The sequence below is a fragment of the Anolis sagrei genome, chromosome 1 (assembly GCF_037176765.1).
Source record: "Anolis sagrei isolate rAnoSag1 chromosome 1, rAnoSag1.mat, whole genome shotgun sequence".
NCBI lineage: Eukaryota > Metazoa > Chordata > Lepidosauria > Squamata > Dactyloidae > Anolis > Anolis sagrei.
The window spans coordinates 233,237,786-233,247,806 of NC_090021.1; positions in this window are offsets into that span (position 1 = coordinate 233,237,786).

Genomic DNA, 10,021 nt, shown 5'->3' on the forward strand with positions numbered 1-10,021 from the left:
TTTTTGCATGCAGTCTCTCATCTAGGTACTACTCTGTTTAGCTTCCAAGATCAGATAAGATCATACAATTTTGGGGTATTTAGGCAGCTGTTTCAACATTAGTCATGATCAAAACACAACTTGCCTAAAACATTAGACAAGATAGGCAAAAGCTGGAAAATATAAGAGGGGGCAGGAATACAAAACAAAATGATGGAATTGGAAACCATAAATGACATTTTTAAAGTGAGACAGAATACTACTTAAAGATTAAAATATTAAATGGCAGTTTGGATTGGAAACAAGGAATAAGCTGAGATTTTCTAAGAAGCTATACTTTCAGAAAGCGATAAATGAAATGTCTATTGCAGAAATTCAAGCAGAGAGTGATTCATTGTCATAAATATAGCTGCGAGGAGAGGTGTCAGAGTATGTGAAGATGACACTGCTCGTTATAGTAACTGATATGTCAATGCAGATTTTGGATCTAAATCATAATTTAGCAAAGATGTTGGAGGAGAAATTCAACTTCTTAAAATTCAAACTAACAAAACAAGTAAATCCTGTTAAACGTATGTTGGAAAGCAGTTTAAAAAATACAGGCTACCTGCTAAAAAAATCTTATTGTGATATTTGTTACTGCAAAGGGAATTGCTATTTTTTTTAGCAAAATGGGAAAGTCACAGAACAGAATTATGATGATAGTTGATTTAAGCACCCAAAGAAATGCAAATTAGATTGAGAGCAGTGCCTGAAAGCTGACCTATCTGAAACAGGCATTTGTAAGAGTTGTAACAGAACTTATAAGCCATTCTGGAACATCTTGATGATCGTGTTGGAGCAATATACAGGCAAAAGTCTATCGGGGGGGGGGGGGGGGAACTCCTCCTACAAACCCCATAATTCTTGGCTGAAGCTTCTTTCCTTCACACTTCTAAACAAGCTGACTTTCCCCCCTTTTCCCTTCCTTACAAAGCTCCTTGCATGTGTCCCCAACCCCTGGATCAACCCCCCGAGCAATTGCTGCCCCCGGGATCCACTGGTCAGCGGATACTGGGACCTTTGTGTGTATGTTAAATATCCTTGTGATTTATAATTTTATAATAACTCCTTGAATATGAAGCCACTTTGATAGTATTTCACTGACACACTGACTATATTATATAGCAAAATGATATAGTCATGACCCAGATTTCCTTTTGTGTCCTCTGGTTTATCACTCCCAACAATCAATTTAAACAACCAGCACCTCCAGGATCAATAGAACCAACTGGGCAAGGGATTGCCAGACCCTGAATTGGGCCAACCTTCTTTTGTGCTAGCGACATGGACAAAGGACTCACAATCACCTTCCCTGGAATTTGGAGAAGCTCTGCTGCTGTTCTTCCTGATTGCCATACCCCTTTCCCAAGGGGTGGAGCATCTAATCCCATCATCCTGGACAATATACTGAGATGGAACACAATGGACACTAGCGCTATGAGCACTAGACCCAGAGGATCATTATTCAGATAATAAAACCCATGGGACCCGAGTGCCCCTCTTTGTTTGTCTCAAGGTTAAGACATCAAATACACATGGGCCTTTCCAGCCACACTAATCATTTTCAGAGAAGGGAAAAAAACTTACTGCAAAGACTATAGAAGAAGGGGAAAGGCTCCTGAAAGACTTAAACCTGACCCAATCCTCACAGAGAAAATCTTCAAGAGAAACAGGAGTCCCAACAGATGAAGAAAATGTGTCTGAAACAGAGGAAGAACAACCAAGAGAAGATCATCCAACTAAAGAAGTAACCACAAGAAAAAAACCTGGGAAACCTTGATCAAAGATCTATAGAATTCCTAACAGAAGAAATTTCAAATAACTATACATAATAGACAGTTTTTATAGCTTGGTTTAAAGAAATGTTTATTGGTACTGGCAAATACATTCTGTAAGAATTTAAATTACCAGAGCAATCACAACCAGCAAAGACAGGAATTTTTTTGTCTAATTGCTAATATAATTTAAATTAAAAAGTAGGGAAACGGTTGCTAACTGTGAAGGAGCCTGTATATTACTGCTACTAATTGTAAAGGCTTGGCCACTAATTTGCAGTGATGCCACCAAATTATAAGGATGTATAAATATAACTGTTACCAATATGTAGAATTGGTAAAAGGAGCCACCTCTTTGAGAGGGCGTATTAAATTGATGACACAACCAATAGCTTGTAATGTTGCGTTGGTCTTTCTTCAATATGTAGCGTGACTTGACTTGGAAAGCAATGGTAACATAGGCTTGACTTTAAAAAGAAACTGTAACAAGTTTATTGAGGTACAGAAGCTTGATGGTTTCAAATGTTTCAAACTCTCAGAGGTACAGATCTTCAAAGGTTACATTCATAACAGTTCCTAAATAACTTTTAGGAGGACTAATTCTTCTAACCAACAGGTCTCAAACTTAGTTCCTTTAAAAAGGTGTTTCTTTAACAGATTATTTCAGGCACACACTTATCTTATCTTTATGATGGTTCTGTTACAATAAAGATGCTTATTAGGGCTTCCCCTCTTTTTCCACAACCGTTACTTTTAATATAAATAAAGTCACTCGACTTATCTAAACTATATTGGCTCAAAGCCAAAACCTTCCTGATTCTTAATACCAAAGAATCTGCCTTCCCCTGTAATTCTTTAACTACAGAATCCTCACTGGTTCTCCACACACAACAGAACCAGCCACTTCTACAGTTCACCGACCACAGACTAACTGCTTTAAAATGGCTGCTCTGCCAAGTGGCAGTTGGCTCCGCCCCTATCTCCATAGCAACTCAGCTCAAAGCGAGCTGAACTGGCTACCATCCCCCAATATTATGCAACATTATATACTTACCCTTACAAACACTTATCTATAACAATACATAACTGCAGATAAAAATTTACACTTCATCACACTAACTATACATGAAAAAGAAGAAGGTGGGGTGTTCTGGAATTAACAATAGGGATGTAGATTAGGTTAAGGGTCAGGGATTAAGCGATAGGGATTTTTTTTTTTTTAAAAAAGGTAGAAAGCGTGGAAAGGGTGGGTAATGTGAGAATTTTATCTGATGGATAGGAGGGGCAGATGCAGGGGCCTCTGTCCTTCATTACTCTCTGGATGGGTGCAAGGAATCTTTTCCTAGCAACCTCCTCAAGGAGGAGGGGGTCATGGGTTCCAGAGGAGGGGCTGTTTTGGGGTAGGGATCTGGATTCTGCAGGGGTATGGTTTAATATAATGGGAGAGCCTGTGAAAGAAAGTTGGGAAGGTAAACAACTGATCTATGATGGAAGAAATTAAATTACTGTCGCTCAGTATAAATGGCCTCTGGTTAAAAAAATATAAACTGTCTAGAATGTTAACTGAACAGCATGCTGATATATGCTTAATCCAGGAGACTCACAAGAAAAAATATAAGGAAAATGGTTAAACTTAAAGAATTGGGACTTACAATACGAATCAAGAGGATCAAATAAATCCAGAGGAGTAGCAATCATAATAAACAATACTAACAGTTTTGAATTAGAGAAAATGATATCAGATAAGGAGGGTAGATTTATAATGATAAGGGGAAAACTAAACAATAGTGATATCTCTATTGCAAGTGTATATGCTCCAAACAAAAAATAAATAAGTTTCATAAATAAAACTTTTGCCAAATTGAAAAACATGCAAAGGGCGATATAGTCATTGGGGGAGATTTAAACACTGAGTTATACATGAATAGAAGAAGCTTAAGGGTTAGTCCCCCAAGGTTAGAATGTAAAGTCAATTTAAAAAAAATGGAATCTAATCGAGGCCCATAACATAATAGGTGAAGAGGGTGTGGCACCAACTTTCTACTCACATAGACACTCCAAATTCACAACTATATATTACTTCATAGTTGGAATTAATAACTCTAGAGAAATTAAAGAGATAAAAGTTGGAAAAAATGGCCAGGAGATCATGCTCCGATTTTGCTTAAATTGGGTGAATCTGTGAGGAGATTCGCAAATAAATGGAGATTTAACCCAAAGGTAACTTTCAAAGAGAAAGACAAACAAGTCATTACAAAACAGATAAAAATTTTTTTTCTAATAAACAGACAACCAGAATTAAAGGAAGAGTTAATAAGGGATGCTTTTAAAGCTACTGTTAGGGGTACATGCATCACTAAAGAAATTGTGATTAATAAAGAAAAATCTACTCTTGAAAATACTAGAGGAGAGGTAGAAAACTTTCAGAATCACCCAGCAGCTGAAAATAAAGCAATATGGATAGAGAAAAAACTATTTTTTGGAGAACTTAGAAAAAATTGACACAACCAAAAAACACCTGTGGATCAAAAATCAACTCCATCAATAACTCAAAAAGTTTGGCCAGATTCCTAAAAAAAGACAGGCTAGAAACAGAATACTAAAATTAAAAGATTACAGGGGTCAATTAAAATCAACAGATAATGAAATTAGAGAAATTATGGCAAGTTTTTATGAGAAACTTTATGATGATAAAGATACACTAGAACAAGAAGTATATTTACAGGAAAACACAGACTATCACTCACAAATAGAATTAAATAATACAATATCAAATTCAGAAATTGCAAATGTAATAGACAGTCTAAAAGTGAACTCAGCCCCCGGACCAGACGGCCTTACCACAAATTTTTGCAAATTTTTTAGAGGGCAAATTACTCCGAATTTGGTCATACTCTTCAACAAAATCATGGAAGGAGGTAAAGTTCCAGACTCTTGGAAGTATTCTGAGATAATTACAATTTTAAAACCAAATAAAGACGAGACAGATTCTAATGCATATAGACCTATCTCCCTCAGTAATGCGGACTATAAGATCTTTACAAAAATCTTAGCAAACAGAATAACGGAAAAAATCCCAAAAATAATCCATGAAGATCAATATGAATTTATTAAAAATAGGAAAATAGCAGACCCTATCAGGATCATTCTAAACACTCTAAATCATACCACAGATAACAGATCCAAACTGCTTATATTAAAGCTTGACTTTCATAAAGCACTCGACTCAATAAACCATAAATACCTGAATAAAATATGTGAGGCAAGTGGAATGGGGGAAAATTATGCAAAGTAATAAAAGAGATATACAGCGGAAATAAGGCAGTCATAAATGTAAAGGGTTTGATTCGAGACAAGTTAATTTAAAGAGTGGAACTAAACAAGGATGCCCACTCTCCCCACTATTATTTGCATTGGCCATCGAACCTTTAGCAAATTTAATTAGACAGGACCAAACCATCAAAGGATACAAGGTGAGCAAAGAAGAAATAAAAATAAACCTTTATGCGGATTATGCTATAATAATTTTAAGCGATGTGAAAGAGTCGCTAAGTTCACTGGTCAAATTAATAAAGGAATTTGGGAAAATCTCAGGGTTTGCAATTAACTTAGGTAAAACAGAAATTCTCCATAAGAATCTAACATCAAAAGAACTAAAAATCGCCCAAAATATTATAGGAGTGAAACTGGGAAAGACGTCAATAAAATACTTAGGAGTAGAAATTCCAAAAAATTTTAAGCAACATTATCCAATCAAACTTCAACCACTTATGGAAATCTACAAGTAAATTACTTAAAACCTGGGGGAAGAATGTTCAGGACATCAATTTTAGACTTAAAATTTATAAAATGAAGATTCTACCCAAATTCCTACATTTATTTCAAAGTCTGCCAGTAAACATCTCGGCAAAACTCTTTAAGAAGTGGGACAATTCCATCAAAAAATGGGTAGTGGGAGGGAATAAAAATAGAATTTCTAATTTTATATTCTATGGCACCCAAGAAATGGGGGGATGGGGAGCCCCATCCCTGGAGTTGTATTATGAGACATGCCATATTGCTAAATTAATAGAATTGGAACTGGAAGGGGGGAAAAATGGGTGAAATTAGAGAAAGAATTAAACAATTGGAAAAAGGGCTCATTTATGGGAGAAAAATTGATAAAAAAGAGCTTAAAAAATTAAGAGATGGCCCCCTCCTCTCAACATTGCATGTTTGGAAGAAATGGCAAAATAAATTACAAATAAATAAAATAGATCCCTTTCCGCTAGAAACCCTGGAAAATAAAGATAAAACATTTAGGAATTTAATCAGGTCTCTGAAAAAAAATGGAGTAAAGAAGGTAGGAGACCTCTTGGAATCCAATGGAGATATTAAAAAATGGGATAAGATAAAGGACAAATGTGGCTCAAAGTATTGGATAGCTTGGTTAGGCTTGTCGCAAAGAGTACAAGAAATAAAAAAGAAAGAAACATCAGATGCCCCATTGGATACAATAATAGGCTCGAAAATAGAAAAAGAAAAAGGCATTATAGGGGAAATATATAAGGAACTAATAGCCTTATCCTATAATACAAAACATACTTTAGTAGAGGCCTAGAAACAGGATATAAACTTTAATTAAAACTAAGTAAACTCCTGGATCAATAAAACTCAAAAAATTAAACATCTAAGAATCAAAGAAATACAAAAGAAAATAATTTCAAAATGGTGTAGGACCCCCTCTCAGTTGGCTCACATTATGAAAAACAAATGTTGGCATAAATGTGGGGAGACTGGTACTTTTTCACACATGTGGTGAGACTGCTCTGAAATCCAAAAATATTATAATACTGTTAGAGAAATAATAGAGGAAATAATAGGGCAAAAACTACATTGGAATAAAGCTCGATTTCTGTCCCTCACCATAGTGGTAAAGGAGGGAAACAACAAATGGTCAGATATATTGAAATTTATGATAGCTGCTATACATGTCACAATCACCAGAGGTTGGAAAGATAAAACAAGTTGGGACCTGAAAACCTGGTGGTCATATCTCTCTGAATATTTAATTAATGATTTCATCTATGAAAAGAAAAATAAATATTTGAGTATTCAGTCAAGACAAGATTGGTTTAGGAAATGGTCTTGTTTAATCGACAAAACGGAAGGAAAAGATAGGTACAGAACTTTAAATCAGGCCTTCCAGACAATTAAATCAATGAACTGATTCAAGTAACCCAGATGGGGGTGGGAGGGAAGTGGGGAGAGGGTAGTAAGGGTGGGTGGGTGGGGTGAGGGGCTTATAGGGGTAATTAATCAAGATATACGGTAAAGGGAAGCACAATTGCAACCTGTATCCTAGCCATAAAACATTGTAACCAGTTTTCGATATTATCTTTTAAATGGCTAAGGTTCGTATTGTATTGTTTTGTTATCTGTATGGAGAAATTAATTTTTTTTTAAAAAAAAAACCTAGACAGTCTTTAGGAATTCTGGGCTTTAGAGTCTTCTAGACGGGGCTGCTGGTACTGGGCCTATAACCAATGTTGCTGCTATCAAATTGGGGTTCCAAACATTCAACCCCTTCAGCAGAAGTTGCGCCCCTTCGTCCAAGAAGAAAAACCCAACAGAAAATAAACTGTCTTCTAGCAAAGAAATATTTATATAAAGATATTCACAAATAAAACAGTTCTTCGAATATCCACACAAAAGCTTATAAACACAAAGTCTTTATCTTCACAGTCTTCACAGTCTTGTTCTCCAGACGTTGCAGCAATAATACACCTCCAATAATTCCAAACCTCTTTCCAGCTTCTTTCCAGTCTCTTTCCAACCTCCAGCCAATTTCTCCAACCTGCAACCTCACTCCAACCTCACTCCAACCTCAAGAAATACAATGTACTTAGTCTCTATTAGTAGTACCTCAGCTCCCACAGGTGGCTTGATTGTTGCTGGCCATACAATGATTGGACATGATTCTTACATTCACTTACCAATTTTTCACTTAAGAAATGACATAAACAATATAAAACTCTGACAATACCAAGGACAGAAAGAAAAGCAGTGACCTGCTGCACCGCTGGGGCCACCACCAAGTGGGAAGCAGGAGAAAAGGAAGGGGAAGCGCGGCTTGCGCTAAACCCATCACTTAGATTTGGACTAGTAGCGGCCTTTACCCTGCTGCCGAGGTTGACTTCCGACGCTGGCCTCCCTCCGCATTGGGGAGCATGGCCAAATTGTGCCCTGGTGTCCTGGGCTACGCGCGCCCCTGAGCCTTCTGGGAAGGCATAGGTGGGGCTTTCGCGGCTCCCACTTCCGGTTGGGAAGGAGCTGCAGCCAACACTGCCTCCTAGGAGTGGCATTTCTTCCTCCTCTTCTTGCCCTCCTCAGAGCCATGCGGCCGCACCGCAGGCTCTTTGGGTGACTTGGAACGCAGCCTCTTATGTGTCCCTGAGGGACCTGGCAAGGTAAGTCCTGCAGGCATTTGGCTTCCAGCAGCTGCGGAATCCTCTGGCACAGGTTGCTGTCACGGCATCTCGGGGAACAAGGCATGCTCGTAGAGCAGTGCCTTTAGCCGTGTTTGCTTGCTCTTCCTGGCTTACAGCATGAAAGCGCAGCAAGCTGAACTCTTTACTGAATGTGTCTTCCCTAAGCAGAGGAGACACTTGTCATGACGATCCGCTTCAGGGAAATTACCCCCACAGTCCACACATTTTTAAACGCTGTAGACATAGTCAAAACTTTCTTAAACAAAACAAAAATCCCAAAGTCCAAAAACCCCCAACTAACAAGCTTTGGCGGAAAGAAAAGGAACACGGCCTGTAGCCCCACCTGGGGTATATACCTTCAGGGGAAAGTGGGTGGGGCTACAGCCCAAGTCCAAACAGCTGTTTGGTTTTTTTAAAATGCTGCACAGGTGCATCAAACTATACATGTGTGCATTTCACAGAGACCACAAAGAGAGAAACATGAAATCCAAACATTGACTCCTCTGAGATGCAATACAACCAGACCTCCTTTATACCTAAGAAACTATGGCGTTTTCCCTGAGAGCTTTCTGCAGGGCCTCTTCTCATTAGCAGACGCTGGGAATGGCACCTCACTTCACTTTCTTGTCTTTGTTGACAAATCTCAGAAGAAACAGGGGAAGAACCAGGGGGATACACATCTGCAATTACCATATTCTGATCAGAAAATGACCCTGGTTCCCTTGAGAAGTCTGGCTCAGGACTCGAAGCCTCTAACTCTGGCTCCAACTGCAAATCTATTGCTGACATATAATTCCCAGAATCCCCAGCCACCTCAGGTACAGATCTAGGTTCCTGTGAAACCTCAGGTGCTGGCACAGGCTTCTCTGAGATCTCAGGTGCTGGCATAATCAAAGGCTGAACCACAACACATGTATTATATATAGCGGTTGCCTATCTGTTATTGGTGATATTTGTATTTCATTATCACACACAGGAGCCTCACCAAGTCCATTGGATTGGGAATTTAATCCATCTTGCCTTGTATTTCTATGAGTGGTAGTTTCAGGAATCTATCTCTGTTCTCTTAATTGTCATCTATTATGCCAATATATCCAACCTTCTAGAGTCTTTATTTGATATGACCGTGGTTGTTTGCATCTTTTATTATGGCCATTAGATTGTATCCATACTAAATCTTCCTCTTGTAATGGTTGAAGAAGTTTGGCTGTTCGATCATAAAAATATTTTTGTCTTTTCTGGGCTCTTTGTAGGTCTTGATGCAAATTAAGAGGAATCCTAGGACATAATAGATCAGTTATTATAGGAAGCTTACTTCTTAACATTCTGCCCATCAATATTTGGGCAGGTGAGTATGACAATCCTGTAACAGGTATATTCCGGTATTCCAACAGTGCTGCATACAGATCCCCACCTGCATTCTCTACTTGGTTTATAAGTTGTTTTATAGACTGAATTTCTTGTTCTGCCATTCCATTAGATTTTGCATATCCTGGACTACTATAACACTGTTTGGACCCCCATTCTTTGGTGAATGCCTTAAACTCTTGACTCGCAAATGACATATTGTCACTCACCACTGTTCTTGGTATTCCATGGTGATCAAACACAGATTTCAGCCTGACAATTACTGTTCTTGCAGTTTTATCAGGTAAACTTACTGTTTTGGGATATTTTAAAAAATAGTCAATTACCAACAGAAAAGAATGATTATCCTGTGCAAAGCTATCTTATCCCATGGCATTTCCCACAGCT